General features: G+C 34.8%; 1 pseudogene; it reads left to right on the forward strand.

The window, feature by feature from the left end:
* The first annotated feature begins 2,634 nt into the window (after positions 1-2,634).
* On the forward strand, positions 2,635-3,377 carry LOC126032580 (V-type proton ATPase subunit C 1-like; annotated as a pseudogene).
* Positions 3,378-23,686: the final 20,309 nt, after the last annotated feature.

Below are 23,686 nucleotides of genomic sequence, written 5' to 3' on the forward strand. Positions count from 1 at the left end.
ATAGAAATTGTGAAGAATACTTTCTTAGATAACAAAGCACTAAAATTAGAAGTGAACTAAAAAGTGTCACAGAAGAAAAACTTTAACACCTAGAAATTAAACAGCAGACTGCTGAACTACCAGTGAGTCAGAGATGAAATCAAAGAGGAATTCAAAATATTTATGGAAACAAATGACAACGAAGACACAAACTATCAGAATTTATGGGACACAGCAAAAGCAGTACTAAGATGAAAAGTTTTAATTTTGCAAGTACACATCAGAAAGTAAGAAAGGGCCTACATAAATAGATTAATGATACAGCTTTTAAAATTAGAAAATGATCAATAAAATGGAAATAAAAAAATTAAAACTATCGATGAAAGCAAAAGTTAAGCTAGATAAACTGCTAGCAAATCTTACAAAGAAATGGAGAGAAACTTAATAAACTGGATTAAAAATGAAAAGGGTGAGATCACTACAGATACTTCAGAGATTCAAAAGATAATCAGAGACTTTGAGAAATTCTATGTCATAAAATATGAGAACCTAGAAGAAATAGATAAGTTCTTGGACTCCTACAATCTTCCATGGTTAAACCAGATGATCTAGCATATCTAAATTACTACTGAGGAAAAAAGAGTAATCAAAAGACTTCCCCAAAACAAAGGCCCAGACAAAGATGGATTCACAAATGAATTCTTTCAAACCTTTCAAGAGAAATTACTGCCAATCCTTTTCAGGCTCTTTCATGAAATTGAAAAATCAGAAAGACTCCCAAATAGTTTTTTCTGAAGCTAACATCACCTTGATACCAAAACCAGACAGAGATGTTGCAAGAAAAGAAAACTATAGACCAATATCTCTGATGAACACAGATGCAAAGCTCCTCAACAAAATTCTGGCAAATAGGATTCAATACCTATTCAAGAAGGTCATAATGCCACGACCCAGTAGGATTCATTACAGAAATGCAAGGATGGTTTAATATATATAAATAAATCAATATAATACACCATATCAACAGCAACAAAAAATAAAACCCATATGGTCATTTCAATAGATGTAGAGAAAACATTCGATAAGGTCCAAGACTCATTATTTTTTTTAATTTTTTATTTTTCCAATACTGATTCTTGATAAAAAATTCTCATCAAGATGAGACTAGAAGAAACTTTTCTCAATATGGGTAAAGCCTTCTACCACAAACCAATGGCAAATATTATTCTTAATGATGGTAAACTAAAAGCTTTTCCTCTAAAATCTGGTATGAGACAAGGCTGCCCTCTTTCACCACTCCTATTCAACATAGTGCTGGAAGTTCTTGCTATAGTTATTAGGCAAGAAAAAGATATCAAGGGCATCCATATAGGAAAGGAAGAAGCCAAGCTCTCACTGTTTTTAGATGACATGATACTCCATTTAGAAAACCCTAAAGACTCTACCAAAAAGCTTCTAGAAAGAATATATTCATATAGCAAAGTGGCAGGTGACAAAATTAATCTGCAATTATCAATGGCCTTCTTATACACCAATAATGATAGAAAAGAAATGGACATTATAAACAAACAACCTCATTCATAATGTCACAAAAACTCAAATACCTAGGAGTCAACTTACCTAAAGACGTAAAGGACCTATACAAAAAAACAATGTACAAAACTGTGCTTCAAGAAATAAAAGAGGACACAAAGAAAAGGATACACATACCCTGCTCATGGATTGGAGCAGCGGTAGGGCTTTTGCCCATGTATTCATGGCTGACCTAGGACAGACTGTGGTTTGATTCCTGGGCATCCCATATGGTCCCCCAAACCAGGAGCTATTTCTTAGCAGATAGCCAGGAGTAACCCCTGAGCGCCACCAGTTGTGGCCCAAAAATAAAAGAAATAAAAATAAAAAAAGAAAAAGAAAAAGAAAAAGAAAAGAAAAAGAAAAAGAAATAATACACTAACAACTATCATGACAATGTTTTTTTTTTTTGGGGGGGGGGTCACACCCGGCGGTGCTCAGGGGTTACTCCTGGCTATCTGCTCAGAAATCGCTCCTGGAGGCACGGGGAACCATATGGACGCAGGATTCGAACCAACCACCTTAGGTCCTGGGTTGGTTGCTTGCAAGGCAAATGCCACTGTGCTTTCTCTCCGGCCCCCCATGACAATGTTAATGAGTGAGATAAGTAAAATCCCTGTCCCAAATATAAGCAGCGGGTGTGGGAGGAGAGATACGGAGGGCATTGGTGGTGGAAATGTCGCACTGGTGAGTGAATGGGTGTCCTTTTTGCGAGTGAAACCCAACTACAGTCATGTTTGTAATCAAGGTGTTTAAATAAACATATAAAAATAAATAAAATAAAATACAAACAAGCAAAAAAAAAAAAGAAACATTTTCATTTTTTTGCTCACCAATTTCACCTCATCAACAACTGCCACAAATCACTTCCAACTTTCATTAAGTTGTGCTTTACTTGAAAAATGAATCTGTTCAGGACTCAGTGTTGCCGGGTAGTGTAAAGCTAGAGAGGCCTGATCTTGGGTCGGGGAAGATGGAGCGCTGAGCTGTTAATGTCTGCTCAGAACCTGCCTGTGCTGCAATTCCCCGAGTGAATCCTGCCAGGATCCTATCTTGACTTTAGAAGAAATCCCGGTAACAAACATGATGAAATTTTGGGTGACCTCTATCTCTGAGGAGAAAACATGTCAACAGACCTGGGAGAAACTGCATGCAGCAACGACAAAGAACAATAACCTGGCAGTCACTTCCAGTTCAATATTCCTGACTTAACGGTTGGCACCCTGGTGGGCTGGTCTTATGAGCTGGTCAAGCTTGACGCATTCGTAGATGGGTGCTTAAGTGGCTCAGTACATGGTAGATGTGTTAGAAGATAGCCAAGACAAAGTGCAGGAAAATCTGCTAGCCCAAGGGAGTTGACCTGGTCACTATATAACAAGGTTCCAGTGGGACATGGCTAAATATCCAATCAAGCAATCTCTGAAAAATATTGCTGAAATAGTTGCCAAGGGAGTAACTCAAATCTTCAATGACCTGAAGTCCAGAACATCAGTCTATAGTAAACTGAAGGGGATTTTTCAGAACCTGGAAAGAATGCTGGCAGTTTGCTAACTAGAAGTCTAGCCAAAATCATGAAGAAGGACGACTCTGTGCTGGATTCTGAGTATCTCATCATAGTACTAGTTGTGGTGTCCAAGTTAAACCACAACAACTGGATGAAGCAGTATGAGATGCTGTTGGAATTGGTTGTTCCCAGGTCTAGCAAGGTCTGTCTGAGGACCATGATGGCTACCTCTGTACTGTGACAGTTTAGAAAGGCCGTTGATGACTTCTGGGAAGAAGTGTTAGGGGCCGTGTGCACCAGCAGGACCGCCCCTAACCCTTAGCTCCCTCCTCTTCCTTCTCAGCCCCTTTTCTTGGTGAGTCCCTACAATGGTCCATTCCTCTGCAGTTTTTTTTCCTTTCCAAAGGTGGTGGTGGTGGGGGGCGGGGGAGATGCACCTTGTTGGTTAGGTCTGTAAGGAAAAACAAAAAACCTAAAAAAAGAAAAACAAATCAGAGCTTATTTATAAACAGAATAGTTTATTTAAAAAGAAGGCCTTTTCAGATCCATTTTGTGGTATGCATTCATTCTGTATTTCTATGGGCACAAAACAACCTTTTTTACAAGGTACTTGTATAAGTGTGTACGCATTGAGTTCACTGCTATTAGTAGACCTCCCTATTTTCATAGTTCCTGAATTGTGATGTAAAGAAACATGACAAAATTTGGGTGATATGATTGCTGAATATTTCAAATTACCACCTTTGAGCACTGTTGCTATCCACAGGGGGGAATAAAGTTACCTGTGCCAAAAAATAAATGAAGCTGTTTAAATTTTAATGACAATAATGCATGTTATTACATATATTTCATGTAGTTTCATTTTATGGTCTCTTAATCTTGAAATTTTTCAGAGAAAAACAGACCAATATGAAACATGTTATTCTCCTGGCAGATAGAGCAAGAAGAAAAAACTAAAGATGACTAGTAAAACTTCTTTGAATCAAACTGTATTACCTTTTTGCATATTTAATTGATTAAAAAGTCAAATGAACATATAACGGTGCCATCAGTCATACGTTTCATAAGTAGGCCATCAAAATTACATAGTCAAGGTAGAGACATAAGCCTCTTACCAAGAAGAGCACATAGAATTTTTAAAGTAAAAAGCATAATTTTTATAAATGTGTGTTATAGGAAGAAGCTTGAAAACCTGAGAAGCAATGAGCATTAACTAGCATTTGATTTAAAAATAAAAAATTCTGTGTCCAAATGAAAAGTCTTACCGACAGTGATTGTTTAGCAGAATGCTTCTGTGAAACTCCATGTGATTTTGTAATTGGAAAACATTTGGGAAACCAATTTTTCAGTGAGTAGTTTAATGTATAAGTTCATTTGAGTGAGGTCTTGGTCAAGTGGCAGTCGGTTGAGTGAACTGGAAAAGATCACACAATAGTGTTTGGCTCAAGCCAATTTATTTTATTTTACTGCTCCATCTCCAGATTCATAAATATTCATGACATTTGAACAGGGAAAGGAAATAGGTTCGGCAAAGCTAGTGTTATAAAAAACTTCCTGCCATATTTATTCAAATAAAAACAGACAAAAGACGTAATTGTATTTAGATTCATGCCAGTTATTTCAACAACAAAAAGTAAACAAAACATAAGATTACACTTTTTATAGGGTTAGAAATAAAGGGCAAAAGTATTTCCCTTTGGTGCCAAATTCAGGTTTTTTCTAACAAATTTTGAGATCCAATTGGGTTAAAGGTGTGCATTGATTTCTTAGAATAGTGGAAGAGTCACCTTAATGATGAAGTGTAAGTCAAAGGTTGAGAATATGCAACTCACTCTTCTGTAGTGAGAGTATTGTAAATGAAAGGTCTAGTAAAGATTGATCACATATGGTGCCAGTCAGCAATTAGTGAGAAAAATCAGGAAATAAGAGGCACAGAAAACATCAAAACTAGTAGGAATTCTGAATGTAAAGATGCTAAAAAATGAAAATAATAAAAAATGATAAAAAATAAAAAATAATAAGAAGAATGAAAATAAAATTGGAAACTACAATATAATATGCTCATTTTAGGAGTTTAATATGAGTTCATTGACAAGGTTGTAATGAATTCTGAGGTGTCAAATAAGTTTAGACTCTTCAACATATTCAACTCTCAAAGTGTGGTTGACTTAAACATATATACACCTATATATAATATATACACCTATATATATGTATATATATACACCTATATATAATTAGGCAATTTTTATTTAATGGGCTACAGTTATTTTTAGTATTTTTAATATATACCTAAGTATATGTATACAAATATGTATATTAGGTATTTGAGGAACACAGTATGCTTAGTTCTTACTCCTAACTATGCTCCAGGATCATTCATGGTTATGGTGTTGTTCAGGAAGCATATGTGGTGTGAGAAATAAAATCTGGTACAAAAATCAATGTTTTACCCTCTATACTAACTCTCCCCCTCAAAACATGATATACAAAATATTTATATATTAATTTGAAGCTCTAGTTAATTAGGGTTTCAATGTCCCAAACATTCCAGCCTACACCCTCTTCCAGGGCGTCCTTTCCTCCACCATTGTCCTAGTGCTTCCTCACCTATATCCCCTGTGGTAATATTCCAATATTTCAATTTCTTTGCCTTTATGAATTACTTATTTATTCCCCTACTATGTTTTATTCTATCCAGCCTCTGAGAGAGATTCCTCTCCAACTGATTTCACTCAGCACACTACTCTACAGCTCTCTGTTCACATTGAAGCAGTTTGCATGATGTCATCTTTTCTAAAGCTGAGTAGTATTTTGTTATGTATATGTCTTTTCAGTTCTCTATTTAATCATCAGTCTTGTACACTTGGGTTGTTTCCACATTTTCTGCAAATGGTTTTTCTAAATAGAGTTTTGAATCCTATGGTTCATGCCCAGAAGTGGAATTTCAGGACCGTATGGAAGCTGAATCCATAGTTTTATGAGAAGTGTCATGTTATTTTACAAAAAAGGCTGATTGAGTAGATATTTACACAAGCATTGAATGAAGATCTATTTGTCTATATCCATGTCAATACTGTTTTTGTTTATTGTGATGTGTACCTGTCAAACTGATGTGAGATGATATCTCTCATTATGTTAAAACCATTTTTAAATGTTATTATTAAGAAATTATTCTGACTTTTTTTTTGTTTAGTTAAATGTTTATGTCCTCCAAAATCTCAATGTAAAATTCATTCTTTTTCTGTCCATGTACTAGCCTGCAGTGTTATGAAATTTGGAAGTAGATCTTTTGGGGGTATTTAGATTAAAATTAAGTCATTAGAATAGAATCTAAATGATCACATTAGTGTCTGTATGTGGAGATGAGAGCTTTTTGATTATTTTCCTTTTAAATTTGCATGATTTAATTATGAGCCCTTTGAAGATAAAAATATATATTACTATTCATTATGGCTTCTATTGAAGTATTAGTAACTTGTATAATGCCAAATATGCTTATTTTCTCTATGATGGGCACACATTACTTTGTACAAATATTTATTTAATAAAAGCTCATTAAACCTATGGTATTACTTATGTGCTCCTTGATAGCTAATATTTGTTGGCCCATATACTGAAACGTAACCTAAATCTTGTATTAGCTGAAATTTTCTATTCTTATTTCTTTGTTCTAGAATAAAGATACTCTAACTTTCTTCTAATTAAGTTTTCCCCTTTTTAATATCTATGTTTTTATGAAATAATGATAGTTTAAAAAAAGTAGCTCTAGCTTTTAAAATCTACTTTTATTTGGTAAAGGGAAATGCTGTCAAGCTACATCTTTTACAATAAAAGAAAGACTAGAACATGAAGGAAAAATAAAAGATTTCAAGTTAAGTTTGCAGGGTGAGGGAGGAGTTGTTTCAGGTAGCTGCCTATCTTTTGCAGAAAAAGTAGAACTATTAAGAAATGAATAAAACAAATTATTTTATTTTTCACTATTGAATCCAGATGAAGAGGAATAAGATTTTCATTAAATGTTAAGTCATACAAAAGGAATAGAGTATCATTATTATGAGTAAACTTTAATTTACCAGTAAAAAAGAACATTGTTTGTATATTAGAACTTTAATTTTTTATTAAAAATATTTCTTAAACTTAGATTCAGATGATGATAAATTTTAGTAATGGGTTGAAACGTAAGTTTTACTATCAAATTTGTTGAAAAATAGAGTCTGGGCAAAGAAAATAAACCTAAATTTAATAAAAATTTTATTTAACTTTAAAATATAGTTATGCATATGGTATATGAAATATGATTTAGTATGATTATCTACAGATAATTTATAAATAGTTAATAGATTGATACTAAACTGGAGCCATTCAATTTTTCCTTCTTCCTTATATATAAAGTTGAAAATATACTTTCCAAACATTTTTGATATTTCTGAACTAAACATGGTTATTTATTTTAGCATTGTTGGTTATTTATTTTAGCATTGTTGTTTATTTTATTTCAATGAATCATAACTTTAGACTTGCCAAGCTCAAAATTTCAGATTCTTTAATATTAATGCCATTATTATACTTTGTATTCTGTTAATGTTTTCTTTATTGTGGGATGGCCAGTTCTGTTTTTCTAGGACAAGGTTCATTGTTCAAATTAATATATCATGACTTCTCATAAAACTTGGCTCATTTGCTTTCATTCTTCCATTTCTATGCCCACAACTGAGGTAACTCAGGACAGGAAGCAAAATACTAAACACTATTATTTTCTCAATACAGGATTTAAACATAATTTGAGAAAGTTATATTTGACTCCAATGTAAATTTTAAAAATATAATTTTGGTTTTTGGCCACACCTGGCAGTGCTTATGGGTTGCTCTTATATCTCTACAATTACTACTGGCAGACTCAGGGATCTATATGAGATTCTGAGGATTGAACCCAGCTCAACTGTGTACAAGACAAGTGCCCTATCTGATACATTATCTGGTACAATACACTTCTGGAACCTGTATTAAAAATATTAACTACAAAAACAAAATGTACTAAATTAATAATATACTAAAATTAATAAATAATGATGTAATATCAATATAATAATTAATAATATAATAAATTAATGACATACTAAATTAATAAAGTTAATTTATACTCTATTCATTATAATGTAAATATATTAATTATACTTGCTCATATTTAATTATTAATTGGTAATAATTTTAGCAATTTAGTTGATATAAAATTAATTATTATAATGAACTTGCAGAAGTATATTTTCTCTAAAAACCCCACATTTTTAAAATAATTTTATTGTGATCAAATGAGTTACAAGTCTTTCACAGTAATATTTGAAGCATATAGTGACATTGAATCAGGGGTATTTCCACTACCAATGTTGTCCTCCCTCCAAACCTGTCCCCAGCATCGCCCTCCTTTGCCCCTTGGACTGTTAGTATAACTGGTCCCCTCTGTGAATAGCTTGTTGAAGATTGGGTATCTATTCTGTTGTTGTTGACTTTGGCAAACCCACATAATTTTGTAATATTTGACTAGAGTAAATAAAAGAAACAATATATAATTCTCAAGAGAATCAAATAATAAAAGATCTTTGGGGAAGGATGAATTGGATAAAAGAAAACAATGGTATAATGACTGGATAGAACTGGACGTTTAGTGACACAAGTAACATATTTCTTACACACGTTGATTTGTTGATTTTTGTTTGGTTATTAAACCACACCAGTGGTGTTCAGGGGTTACTCCTAGATCTGCACCAAGAAATCACTTCTGGCAGACTCAAGGGACCATATGGGATACAGGGGATTGAACCAACATTGGCTGCATGCAAGGTAAATGCCACCTAATGACTGTAATGTCACTATAGCACCCACATATTGATTTCAACATGTGTGTGCCATACAGTTATGATATAATATAGTGCTATTTCACTGAAAAGAGAAAAATATATCTAGATTTCAAAGTAAACTATAAATAAAAATAGAAATAATCCAGAAAACTTGAAACAAATAAATACCTTCTTATATTTATTTTTCAATCAAATAAATATCAGAAACACTTTTTAACCCCCTCCTGCATTTACATAGAAATTACTTCACATTTTTATAAAATGTGTGCAAAAATAAATAATTTAGCAAAATCTAACTTTATTTTTTTGCCAGAGTATTAATGAGCCATGCTTTAATTAATGATACCTCATTATCATCAGCAATGATTTAAACATTTAATCTTCGGCTTCTTCTGAGGAAACTGAGACCTGAAGGGAGCTATGTCCTGTGCTTCTCTGTCTTTCCTGAATTCTTGACGCTCTCCTCAGAGCCCTGGGAAACTGCATTCTGAAGCTGCCCAGCAAGCTAGTGAGTGAATAAGAACTGGCTGGCTGTGGGGGTTGCCAGGTTGAGTGCTGATTGCTCTACCTGCAGAGACTCTGCCCTGCTGTGCTTCTTCTGAGGAAACTGAGGTCCTGAAGGGAGCTCTGTCCTGTGCTTCTCTCTCCTGAATTCTTGAAGTTCTCCTCAGAGCCCTGGGAAGCAAACCCCCAAAAACTGCATTCTGAAGCTGCCCAGTGAGTGAGTGAGTAAGAAACCCCAAAAACTGTCACCTAGAGGCCCCAGAAGAGTACAGTCTCTCCACTTTGCATCGGCCGCACACTATTTCTAACCAATAAACCCCATCACGACATGCAGAAAAAAACCACACTACTAGCATGACAATGGGGAAAACTCTCAGGCAAACACCATGCACAGAGAATGAAGATGATAGCTTGGATGACCTAAAAAATTCCACCCATCTGATTAACCTCTCAGATAAGGAACTTAAAATAGAAATATGGAAGATGTTTGTAGAACTCAAAGAAAGCATAGATCGATCTGAACAGAACACAAAGACAGAAATCAGAAAACTCCAAACTGAAATAGCAGATCTGAAAAACATGTTAGCTCAACTGAAAACATCAGTAGATGGCCTCGACAGCAGGGTAACAGCAGCTAAGGAAAGAATCAGAGTACTGGAAGATGAGATGCAGAAAAACACAATAGAGCAGAAGAAACTGGAAAAGAACCTTAAGACAAATGATCAGGCAATGGAAAAAGTACTCAAGGAATGCGAACAGAAGAAAATAGAAGTCTTTGATAAACTCAACAGAAACAACATAAGAATCATCGGAGTCCCAGAGACCCAGGTAGGTGATCTCCAGGAAGAATCAACTGTCAAAGACATTGTCAAAGAGACACTCCCAGAGTTAAAGACTACATGCAATCAAATCCTGCATACCCGAAGAGTACCAGCTAAAAGAGACCCAAAGAAAAACACTCGACACATCCTTGTTACAATGACAAATCCCACAAATAGAGATAGAATACTGAAAGCAGCAAGATCAAAAAGAGAAATTACATTCAAAGGACCATCCCTAAGACTTACAGCAGACATGTCACAAGAAACTCTCAAGGCCAGAAGACAGTGGTGGGATATTGTGACAAGACTGATTGAAATGAATGCCTCGCCAAGAATACTGCACCCAGCCCAACTCACGTTCAGGTTTGGAGGAAGGATACATAGCTTCATGGATAAACAACAGTTCAGAAACTTCACAGATGAAAAACCAGCCTTAAAGGAAAAACTGACAGGTCTACTTTAAGACAGAGATCAACAAACACAGCAAACTTATCTACAAAGATGACATCAAATCCTATGACAAGCATCTCAATGTCAATGGACTAAATTCACCAACTAAAAGACACAGAGTGGCAAAATGGGTCAAAAAGATGAATCCAACCTTCTGCTGCCTACAAGAAACATACCTGAATAGTCAGAACAAACATACACTCAAAATCAAAGGCTGGAGGAAAATCATCCAAGTTAACAACACCCTTAAAAAAGCTGGGGTGGCCATATTAATATCTGATGACACCAACTTTATACTCAGAAAAGTGATAAGGGACAAAGATGGACACTATGTACTAATCAAGGGATATGTGCAACAGGAAGAAATCAGACTATTAAACATATATGCACCCAATGAGGGACCAGCACAGTACTTAATACAATTGTTGAGAAATCTGAAAAAGGATATCAATAATAAAACAATAATTGTGGGAGACCTCAACACGGCCCTATGAACACTTGATAGGTCAACCAGACTGAAACTCAACAAAAACATACTAGCCCTGAAAAGAATAGTGGAAGAAAGAGGACTAGTATATATATATATATATATATATATATATATATATATATATATATATATATATATAGTACACTCCATCCTAAAAAACCTGGATACATATTCTTCTCCAATGTACATGGGTCATTCTCCAGGATGGACTACATGCTGACACATAAAACATACCTCCATAAAATCAAGAGGATAGAAATCTTGCAGGCTACCTTTGCTGACCACAAGGCTCTGAAATTAGATGTGAACTACAAAGGGAGACAGAGAAAAACTTTAACAATTGGAAATTAAATACCCTGCTACTGAACAACCAGTGGGTCTGAGATAAAATCAAAGAGGAAATCAAAACTTTCCTGGAAACAAATGACAATTAAGACACAAACTGCCAGAATCTATGGGACACAACAAAAGCGGTCCTGAGAGAAAAATTTATAGCTCTACAAGCAAACATCATGAAGGAAGAAGGGGCATAAATGAATAACTTAATGATGTGTCTCATAAAATTAGAAAATGACCAACAAAAGGAACCAAAAATAGGAAGACAGAAGGAAATAATAAAGCTGATGGCAGAAGTCAACGAAGTGGAAACCCAAAAATCAATCCGAAAGATCTACGAAAGCAGAAGTTGATTCTTTGAAAAATTAAACAACATGATAGACCATTACAAAGAAAAAGAAAAGAGAAACCTGATAACCCGTATTAGAAATGAAAAGGAGGAGATCACGACAGATATTGGAGAGATCCAAAGGGTAATCAGAGACTACTTTGAGAAACTTTATGCTTATAAACATGAGAACCTAGAAGAAATAAAAAAAATCTTGGACACTTATAACCTTCCACAGTAAGGAGGATGTAGCATATCTAAACACCCCCATCACTATTGAGGAAATTGAACCTGTAATCAAACATCTTCCCAAAAAGAAAAGCCCAGGCCCAGATGGATTTCCTAATGAATTCTTTCAAATATTTCAAGAGGAGCTACTACCAATCCTAGCCAGGCTCTTCCATGAAAATGAAAAAATGGGAACCCTCCCAAACAGCTTTTATGAAGCCAATATCACCTTGATACCAAAACCAGACAGAGATGCTGCCAAAAAAAGAAAATTACAGACCAATATCCCTGATGAATGCTTATGCAAAGATCTTCAACAAAATTCTGGCAAATAGGATCCAATAAATCATCAAGAAGATACACTAAGACCAAGTAGGTTTCATCCCAGGAATGCAAGGATGGTTTAACATCTGTAAATCTATCAACATCATGCACAACATCAACAACAAGAAAAATAAAAATCACACGATCATATCAATAGATGCAGAGGAAGCATTTGATAAGGTCCAACACCCATTCTTGATAAAAACTCTCAGCAAGACAGGAATGAAAGGACCTTTCTCAATCTACTTGAAGCCATCTACCACAAGCCAATGGAAAATATTATCATCAATGGAAAAAATAAAAGCCTTTCCTCAAAATTCAGGTAAAAACAAGGCTGTCCGCTCTCACCACACCTCTTCAACATAGTACTGGAAGTTCTTGCTATAGCGATCAGGCAAGAAAAAGATATCAAAGGAATCCAGATAGGAAAGGAAGAAGTCAAGCTCTCACTGTTTGCAGATGACATGATACTCTACTTAGAAAACCCCAAAGACTCTACGAAAAAGCTCTGGAAACAATAGACTCATATAGCAAGGTGGCAGTCTACAAAATTAACACACAGAAATCAATGGTCGTTTTACACACCAATAATGATAGGGAAGAGATGGAAGTCAATAAGGCAATCCCATTCACATTTGTGCCACACAAACTCAAATACCTTGGAGTCAACTTGACCAAAGACATGATGGACCTATACAAAGAAAACTATAAAGCCCTGCTTCAAGAAATAAGAGGACACACAGAAATGGAAACACATACCCTACTCATGGATTGGAAGGATTAACATCAATAAAATGGCAATACTCCCCAAAGCATTATACAGATTTAATAAAAAATACTCATGTCATTCTTTAAAGAAGTGGATCAAACACTTATGAAATTCATTTGGAACAATAAACACCCTGCAATAGCTAAAGCACTCCTAGCTAAAAAGAAAATGGGAGACATTACTTTACCCAACTTTAAACTGTACTACAAAGCAATAGTTATCAAAATAGCATGATATTGAAATAAAGACAGACCCTCAGATTAGTGGAATAGACTTGAGTTCTCAGACAATGTTCCCCAGACATACAATCACCTAATTTTTGACAAAGGAGTAAGAAATTCTAAGTGGAGCAGGGAAAACCTCTTCAACAAGTGGTGTTGGCAGAACTGGTTAGCTACTTGCAAAAAAGCGAACATAGACCCCCAGTTACAACATGTACAAAGGTAAAATCCAAATGGATTAAAGACCTTAATATCAGACCTGATACCATAAGGTATATAGAACAACATGTAGGTAAAACACTCCATGACATTGAGACTAAAGGCATCTTCAAGGAGGAAACTGCACTTTCCAAACACATGGAAGCAGACATCAACAGATGGGAATATGTTAAGCTGAGAAGCTTCTGCACCTGAAAAGAAATAGTGCCCAGGATACAAGACTCACCCACCATGTGGGAGAAACTATTCACACAACACTCATCAGATAAGGGGCTAATATCCAAAATATAAAGGGCACTGACAGAACTTTACAAGAAAAAACATCTAATCCCATTAAAAAATGGGGAGAAGAAATGAATAGACACTTTGATTAAAAAAAGTAATACAAATGGCCAAAAGGCACATGAAAAAATGCTCCTCATCACTAATCATCAGGGAGATGCTAATCAAAACAACGCTGAGATACCATCTCATACCACAGAGATTGGCGTACATCACAAAGAATGAGAACAATCAGTGCTGGCAGTGATGTGAAGAGAAAGGAACACTTATCCACTGCTGGTGGGAATGCCATCTAGTCCAACGTCTATGGAAAGTAATATGGAGATTCCTCCAAAATCTGGAAATTGAGCTCCCATTCGACCCAGCTATTCCACTCCTAGTGATATACCCCAAGAACACAAGAATACAACACAAAAAACCCTTACTCACACCTATATTTATTGCAGCACTATTCACAATAGCCAGGCTCTGGAAACAAACAAGATGCCCTTTAATAGACGAATGGCTAAAGAAACAGTGGTACATATACACAATGGGATATTATGCAGCCGTCAGGAGAGATGAAGACATGAAATTTTCTTATAAATGGATGTACATTGAATCTATCTTGCTGAGTGAAATAAGTCAGACGGAGAGAGTGAGATGCAGAATAGTCTCACTCATCTATGGGTTTTAAGAAAAATAAAAGTCATTTTTGCAACTATCCTCAGAGACAATGAGAGGAGGGCTGGAACTTCCAGCTCGCTTCATGAAGCGCACCACAAAGAATAGTGAGTGCAGTTATAGAAATAACTACACAGAGAACTACCATAATCATGTGAATGTATGAGGGAACTGGAAAGCCTGTCTGGAGTACAGGTGGGGGTGGGGTTGGATGGAGGGAGATTTGGGACATTGGTGGTGGGAATGTTGCACTGGTGAAGAGGGTATTCTATACATAACTGAAACCTGAGCACAACCATATTTGTAATCAAGATGTTTAAATAAAGAAAAGAAAAGAAAATAAAGTTCTGCTAGGCTAAAAATAAGATTTTGCTCTTCTATTCATGTTCAAATATATCAAAATGTGTTTTTATTTTAGATCAGTTTAGATGTGACAGTGATATAAACAAAAAGACATTTAATTGAATCTTTCATCTGTATTTTATAAGTTACTTTATGTGAACGTGTCCAAAAGATACCCACTATATTTTCATATCATTCAGGATATTTGTCTATAAAGGCTGAATTATATAGGCTCATCTTGTCTACAACTTGAGCATCTTCCTTTTTAAAGGACTTCAACCACTACTTTCCCCCAATTACCCTGAAAACATACTCTCCATGGATTTATTGAAATCAAGACCTCTCCTTTCATGATTATTAAGATATTTTTTAAAAAAATTTATTCAAATAAAATGTATAACATAGTTTATATAAATATAAAGCAATTGTTTCAAGTTAAAAGAAAGCAAAGTTATTGAAAAAGAAAAAGAGAAAGAAATACTAAAAAAATGGAATCAAAATAAGAAGAAAAAATTCAATAGTAATTATATTTGTGAAAATTACTGTATCTTCAATAAAGTCATTAATACAATATTAGAAGGTTTAGTAAGCTCTTTTTTAAGATAAGATATTAAAAATACAATTTAAATGGTGTGTGTGTGTGGCCATTGTTGTTTTTTACATAGGCACAGCAAAATATGGGGGAAATAGAAAGGAAAAGCATTTGTCTAATAACAGGGAGACCTTACCCATGAAGTATCCTAGCATAAGACCAACTGCAGGTTCCAGGCATACTAAGTTATCTGACCTCAAAGTCTTTCTCTGAGGTCTGAGTACAAGCTCTTCACAATCACATTGTTGCTGTCAGGTTTCTGTGGTTAGAGATCCTGGTTTCTGTACAGATCCTGTATCAAAGTCAGGGTGATGTGGAACATCTTCTGGTTTCATCTTATCATTAGGTCGCAGTGTATAAAACTCTGTCCTGAAAGCAGGTTGTTGTTTTACCAAGTCGTCAGGGTGTCTTATGAACCTTTTCTAGAGTAAGTCAATGCCAGGACAGTAGTAGGGCCTTCCTGGTAAAAGTCCGGTTCCTGGTGCTGGTGTAGAAAACTATGCTGTTTTGTAAATGGGATCCAAGGCTCCGTGGTGAATGGTCAATGTCCAATCTTCTGAAGCCTTAGCCAAATCACTATGACAAGTATTCATGGTATAAGGCCCAGCTTCAATATAAAATGTATGTGTTCCTATCTCTATTAGGTAAGAACTTGTTTGCACATGTAAGATTTACCCACTGTAATATGCCTATAGAAAAATGAACAATGCCACATGGTACTACTGGTACATATGGGGGTAAAATAACAAGCTAAACAATTCCTATAATCTAGTTCTAAAATGAACTCAGAACACTAGAGAAACTTATCTCCTAGAATTTCCTACTAAATAGATCAAAAAATGAGAGAAATTGCTGCTACACAAGAAGATAAATAAAGAAATACATCTAAAGAAATATTCAAAGGAGATATGCTTGTACCCTTTAAGTCTACTGAAATAGTTGAGGAGAGGGAAGAATAAAATCCAGAGCACAGCTTCATTTTGTAGAGTCTAAAAAATCGCTCCCAGCAGTCACATATCAGGAAATGTTCTTGAGGTAGGGGCAAATCAGAAATCAAATCTAGTAGTGAGCAACAGTCTACTGCGAAGGGAGGTGGGGAAAAAAGACCACCAAGAACAAAATTAGCAGCAGCAGCATTGACAGCTTTTTCTTGGGCTGAGAATTTATCTTTTCACTTTGGGAGCTGGTTGGCAGCTGGGGGGTGGGGAAATGTACCACTTTCTGAGGAGTTAAGAACTGAGAATAAAAAGGTTTAAATGGGAGAATAACAAATGGGGGCGAGAGAGTGAAGGGCTAAGAAAGAATTTGTAAGACGGTAAGCAAGAGGGGTAAAGGGGATATATATAACAGGGGTAAAGACAGTATTCAATATAGACAGGCATTGTGTATATTATAGTTGGACATTAAACAGATATTGAGGTGGCCAACTCATACACTCCTGAGCACACATGGACACTAAAGATTGATCTATGTGTTACAGTTGAAAAGCTGACCCAGTTGAAATAGGGCAGAAGACTTAAGAAATATAAAGCCAGCAAGTCAGATAGAAAGGTTTTCCATTTTCTAGGCCAATCATGATTGATGATGGTAAACTTTTCTGAAGAAAGGCTTAGTGGTTTAGATGACGTATAGAGCACTCTTAAAAACAATCATAATTTTCAAGTCTAAGTTATATGGTAATAAGCACTGTAAGAGGAGTCTTCACCATGAAATATCATCTAGCAGTTCTTGAGCATTTGGGTTCCTTTCTAAAATCAATCTAAAATCATGACCATTATAGTATAATGTAAGCTATCTACAATTGAAAATAAATTACAATAATATTTTCGAAGAAAGAGCTCTGTAACAGGAGTTCATGGCATGCAATTGCATATTCCATTGCTACCTGTGGACATAAACATTGAGTTATATTGGCAGGTATAATTAAGTAGAAAATGAATATATTAGAATTTTTTTCATGACATCAGAATGAGCCATATCTTCTGAGTCTAATATAGCATTGCATCGTGGAATTGGAGTGATCAACCTATATCTCCAAATACCACTGTAGACAAAAAATATCAAGGAGTTATTTTAGACATAGTAAAATTAAGACATTAAAACTACCTATAGTGAGTACTGTAGTGGGAGTCCGGGGCTTTCAAACACATTCTGTACTCCTTTCTGTGGATAAAAGCATGAGAACATTATTATAGACATCTATAAAGAGCAGTTTATTGGACTCCTGCTCAATCTAAACAGCTGTATCCATTCTTGATGAGAGAGTTTAATCCATTGACATTTAAAAAAACTATTTACATGGTTGTTGTGTCCTTTGTGTAGGGTTATTATTGTTACAATTGAGGATTTGGTTCTGTAATTGTTCTTTGAGTAGTTCATTTAGGGTCTGTTTGGTTAGCACAAATATTGCAAGTTCTTTTTTTTGTCTGAGAATGTTTTTGACCCTCTCCCCCATGTAAACGAGAGTTTCTCTGGGTAGTGAACTCTATGTTGAAAGTTTATTTCATTCAATAGTTTAAATATGTCATTCCACTCTTTTCTTGCCTGTATTGTTTCAAATGGAAATCTGGTTTGATTCTTAAGTTGTTTTCTTTATACTTGAGGTGTTATTTTTCTCTCTTACGGCTTTAAAGTATCTATCTCTCTCTCTTTGTTTTTGTTGTTGTTGTTTTGTCATTTGCATTACTAAATGTCTTGGTGTTCTTCTCTTATGGTCTATTTTGTTTAGCATTCTTTTTGCTTCTTGGTAGAGAAACCTCTTTCCCAATGGTGGGGAATTTCTCTATCATCTCCCTCATTTCTTGTTCTTCCCTTTCCCGTTTTCTTCCCCTCTGGAATTCCTGTATTTGAGAGATTATCTCTCTTGTCTTTGTTCATTAAGTACATTACATTTTCTTCCAGGGCTTTGTCTCTTCTTTCTTTATTGACTTATTTTTCATTGCTGGTTTGTACTTTGTCTTCAAGTTCTTCAAGTTCGTCTATGTGATTTCTACCTATATAATTTTACTATTACGGCTTACTAACATTTTTTTTTATTTCCTTTAGTTCCATTTGTATGGATTCCCTCATTTTCTGGAAGAGTTCTTCTTTGAGTTGGTTGAATTGTTCATCTATAGATTCCTTAATTTTGCAGGCTAGTGACTCCTTGATTTCCATTGCTAAACCATTAAGTATTGATTTTAGGTTCCCACTATAAGGTTTAGAAATTTGGGTGGGCTTGGAGATTTGCCAGGATTTCTCTCCATATCCCCCATGGTAAAGGTTGTAATTAGCTTCCCCATTGATCTTTGAATTTAGTGGTTTAGAGTGCTGGAGTATCAATGTGTTTAAGAAAGTGATCTATTGAATTGTTTCTATAAAATATGGCTCAAGGTATATATTCTTAGAGGTTATTTTTCTAAAGTAACAAGGTTGTCTAAGTATGGTAAAATATTTCATACTAGTTTATTGATTTGTTCAGCTGGTCTTTGAGCTGTATATTTTCTAAGAGAAAGAAATGCTAGACCAATCTGCCAGGAACTCCATGATATAAATTTAAATAACTTCGTGCAGATGCACTAGTGTTCAGTGGTTTGGGAAAAGGAGGATTGGTAGGAAGAAAGAGGGTTTTACTAATAATGGTACTGTAACCCAGAAGGAAGTTGAGGAAAGGCTGAAAAGGAGGTCTCATTCATGCTTGGTGGAGGGGATTAGGACAGGAGCCTCCCAGTTCCTGCCCAGACACAGACCTGACTATCCCTAAGGAATACAGGATCAGCAATGGCTCTGGAACCCAGAAAGAGGCTGGACAAGACCTCAAAAAGCTACATTTGCATTTAGTGGAAGGGATTAAGATGTGAGGTTCCCTATTGCCTCTCTGACACAAACCTGGTAAAGGGCAGATAAATAGTGATGTCACTGGAATCCAGAAGGAGACTGAGGAAGGCTGGAAAGGAGGTCCTGTTCAAGCATAGTGGAGGGGATTAGGACTAATTATTAAGATATTTTCATATTTCTTTCATTCAACAGTTCACATATACCACCTGAGTATCATGATCAATTTTCATAGTTGTGTCTTTAAAAAAAATCTTTAAAGACAAAACCTTAGGGCCTGAGAGAGCATGGAGATAGGACATTTGCCTTGCATGCAGAAGGACAGTGGTTGGAATCCCAGAATCCTATATGGTCCCCGAACCTGCTAGGAGCCATTTCTGAGCGTAGAGCCAGAGTAACCCCTGAGCACTTCCGGTGTGACTCAAAAACAAAACAAAACGAAACAAACAAAAAACCTTGAAAAACAGCCTTTAAAACTTTGTCAAACTTTATTATTACACCAATAGTCTAAATATTCATCACTAAACATCATTATTGAGTGTTGTTTAAACCATATTCTGTATATTTTGTGACTCTTTTCTCATGAGTTTTTATACATTGGATTTATGTCTGAAATTCTTTACTTTATTATATTTACAGCTCCTATTATTCGGTCAGATTCATTGAACTATGTACCATAAGCATAATCCACATTAAATTTGTAAAAGGGTTAACCACACCCCAGCAGTGTTCACAGTTTACTCCTGGTTCTGCACTTAAGAATCACTCCTGGTGGGTTCTGGAGACTGTATGATGAATAAAGTATTAAACTCAGGCTGACAGTGTACAAGCTACTCACTGCATTATCACTCAGTTTCCAATTTTGGGATACCTTTAACTGAATTTCATGAAGAGATGAAGGGCATAAAAGATGTCGAAGAATAAATGGCAACATCCAGTAATAGGAAATTTCATTCTGACAAACAGAAAATAAAAATAAGAGGATTTATAAAGCAACATTGAAATCATTGCTAAAACTCACAATGTTTGCATCGTATGCTTTAGTTTCTATTTATTATACATAATTTTATATATTTAGAAACATGCATCAAATATTGCATTAGTACTAAATTTACATTTGAAGACTTACTCATAAATCTGGTAGGAGTATGTAAGAGGATGTGGATTATTTGAGGTTAGAAAGAGAAAAATGCAAAATGGAAAGAAATTAATGAATAGAAATGTCTAATGGGAAAATATGAAAAAGATCATTAAAGAGAAGGTTCCTTTATAGCTTGCCAGATAGAAAAGGTCCTAGAGTTACTGAGAGGAGAAATCACTTGAGTTCCGCTCTGAGAACAGGGCTAAACTTAGTGATGGAGAGGCTATTACTCAACCTCTCTGTGCCTCATCTCATCTAAAATTGAGGATAAGCAAGGTAACTTCTTCAATCAGTGTTGAGTGTGAAATGAACTGATAAATGAAGAGTTTTCAGAAATGCACTTAGCATAAAGAACCTGTTCACCATTTACTGGCATTATTGCTACTATTAACAGTACAATTTAAGGACCTTGGATAGCTTCAGTCCAGATTTAGAGAGAAGCTTTAAAAATATGAAGAAAAACCCTGAGCTTCTTTCAAGAAACAGTCATAAGTGTTGTTTGGTAGAAATACACACTGGTTAAATGAGTGAAAAGGTTTAAACCATTGGAGAAATAGGGTGTGATGAGAATGTAGGTTTAGAAATTGTTTATTTGAGATAGCAAAGACTTTTCATTGTTTTTAAACTGGGATTGAGATATTTAATGTCCACAGGTACAGAGTTTTTCAAGTTTCTGTGGTATTATGGAGAGAACTGAGAAGATTTTGACTCGGGAAATTTATGCCAGGGCCCAATATGCCACATTAGTAGCATTCTCCCAAATTAATGTAAATATTGAAGCTCCAAATAACTCTTACCTTGCAGACCTATTTGCTAGGAGTCTGCTCTCAATACACATATACTCTGCTAGAAAATACACTATAGTGTAAAATTGATACATAATAGTACTGTATTTTGCCTAATCACTGTATCCATTGCTCAGCACTTTAAAAATGCTCAAAACTATTCAGTGCACAAGTAAAACACTGGGAAAATGAACAGAAAAGCATAAAAATAATACCTATACATAAAAGAGAAATTGATGAGTGAAATATCTTTTCCGGACAAGAATATGGGAAGTAGAAACAAAATAATAGGTGAAGGTTAACTCTGTCCATGGCATGTGTAGGGGAGGGGCTAACAGAATGGAAATTAAAGAAATTAATCTTTTAAAGTATTAAAATAGGGGGAAGAAAATGAAAGCTTTACTGAATGTTTCAGATTAAATTGGAAATTAATTTTCAATATTCTCACAACCTAAACTCATCCATAATATAGTATGATCCCAGGAAACTAATCTAACCTCAGTCTAGTTTTAATTAGTGTTGGGATTTAATTTTAAATACATATTCCTAAATCTACACCAAATTTATGGAATCCCTGACAACCTCAGTAGATAGCCTTTTGAACATCGATTTAATAAGCACATAGTGTTTAGCAAAGCTGTAACTGACATCTATTGACTGTTCCAACTATTGAATCTTTTTCCATTATTTTAGGGAGTGTTTAGAATTTATGCTCCTGTTAATGCAGTAATGATACGATTCTAAAAACTGAGTGCTCAAATTCAATAATATTAATTAACACAAAATAAGTCATATTTAATAATTTGCCTAAATAAATTTGTTTTATTTGGGGGATTGGTATGGTGGTCAACAGGTTTTAGGAATGAAGGTTCTGTGACATCTGTTTCTGGCTCTGAGCTTGAATGACTTTGATGTACTGAGTTTATGCCAAAGCAGTTGTCATTTCTTGATATGAAATGTTAGCCTTGGAATCGAGAGATAATATAGTAAGTAGGCATTTGTCTTGCATGGACCAACACAAATTTCATACCAGCACCACATATGATCCTCTAAAGCACCTCCAGTATTGATCCCTGAGCTCATGGTCAGGAGAAATTTTTGAGAAAAACTGAATGTGGCCCACACTATAGAATTTTTTGGTTTCTCACCTCCCAAAATCATTCACTTATATTATAAGGCATTGCAAACACTGAAAATATTTTATCTTGCATTAAAACAATTGTTAAAACAAATTATTTCTATTTTATAAATCACCCTGATACTTTTATTATTTTTTTAATTAAGAGAAACTAAACTGATCAATGTTAGATAAAAAAAAACAACAAACAGAAAAAAACTGAACAAAACTATGATACTTGAGTGTAAATTAATTGAAAAATTATTGAGTTTTGGGCCACATCCAGTGTTGATCAGGGGTTACTTCAAACTCTGAGCTCAGGAATCACTCCTATTGGGCTTGTGGCATCATAAGAAATGCCCAAGATTGAACCTGGGTCAGCCACATGTAAGGTAAATGTCCTACCTTCTTTACTATCATTTCTGCCCAATAGGTACTATTATATTTAAGAAAAGTAATTAAATATTAGTGTAGGGAATGGAATGAAAAGTTGCAATGGTTGAATGAATTATTTAGTAATTTAGTATATAATTATCCAAAAAATTACAGGTTAGATTTCACATAAGTTTTGGTTTGGGTTTACCAAGAAAACTAAACTCATGCCACATTTTAGAGAATTTTTGCTCCATTTTTAACATAATGACACTCCATAAAGAAAATCCAATTAATTAAAATATTGGTCTTGCCTGTGAAGTCATCAATGGTTCTTTTTTAACATTTCTATCATATTTTCATATCTCAATACACCAGTTTAATTTTAAACTTTGAAAACTATTGCTTTTCATGTGACATTAAGTTCTCATATATTGTATCAATAAAAGGCAGTTTTGTTTCAGAATCTAAATCTAAAATGTTATCTTTTCAAAGAAAGTGTTTTGTCAAATTAACTATTAAAATTATACAAAATTAAATTAAAGGCCCAAATTATGATAAGCAAAATATTTAACTCAATATATTAAATTACTATAATTATTTTAATACATAAAATGATGGGGGCCACAGATATAGCATAGCAGTAGGGCATTTGTCTTGCATGTAGCTGACCTGGAAGGGACCCAGTTCAATTTCTGGAATCCTTTATGGTCTTCCAACCTGCAAGGGGTGATTTCTGAATGCAGAGCCAGGAATAACTCCTGACTGCTGTAGGGTGTGGCTCAAAAACCAGTCAATCAATCAATCAATAAATAAAGTTAAAAAAATAGAATGAATCTTATGTTTTTTAAAGTTACTTATTTCTGGTTGTTTATGCTTAAATTTTATTCATATTTTCCCTTCTAAAATTTCTATTCACGTATTTTACATGTCTTGTTTGAATTTGCTGAATGCTATTTTGGGCATAATGATTTCC

This window comes from Suncus etruscus, chromosome 16 (genome assembly GCF_024139225.1).
Source record: "Suncus etruscus isolate mSunEtr1 chromosome 16, mSunEtr1.pri.cur, whole genome shotgun sequence".
NCBI lineage: Eukaryota > Metazoa > Chordata > Mammalia > Eulipotyphla > Soricidae > Suncus > Suncus etruscus.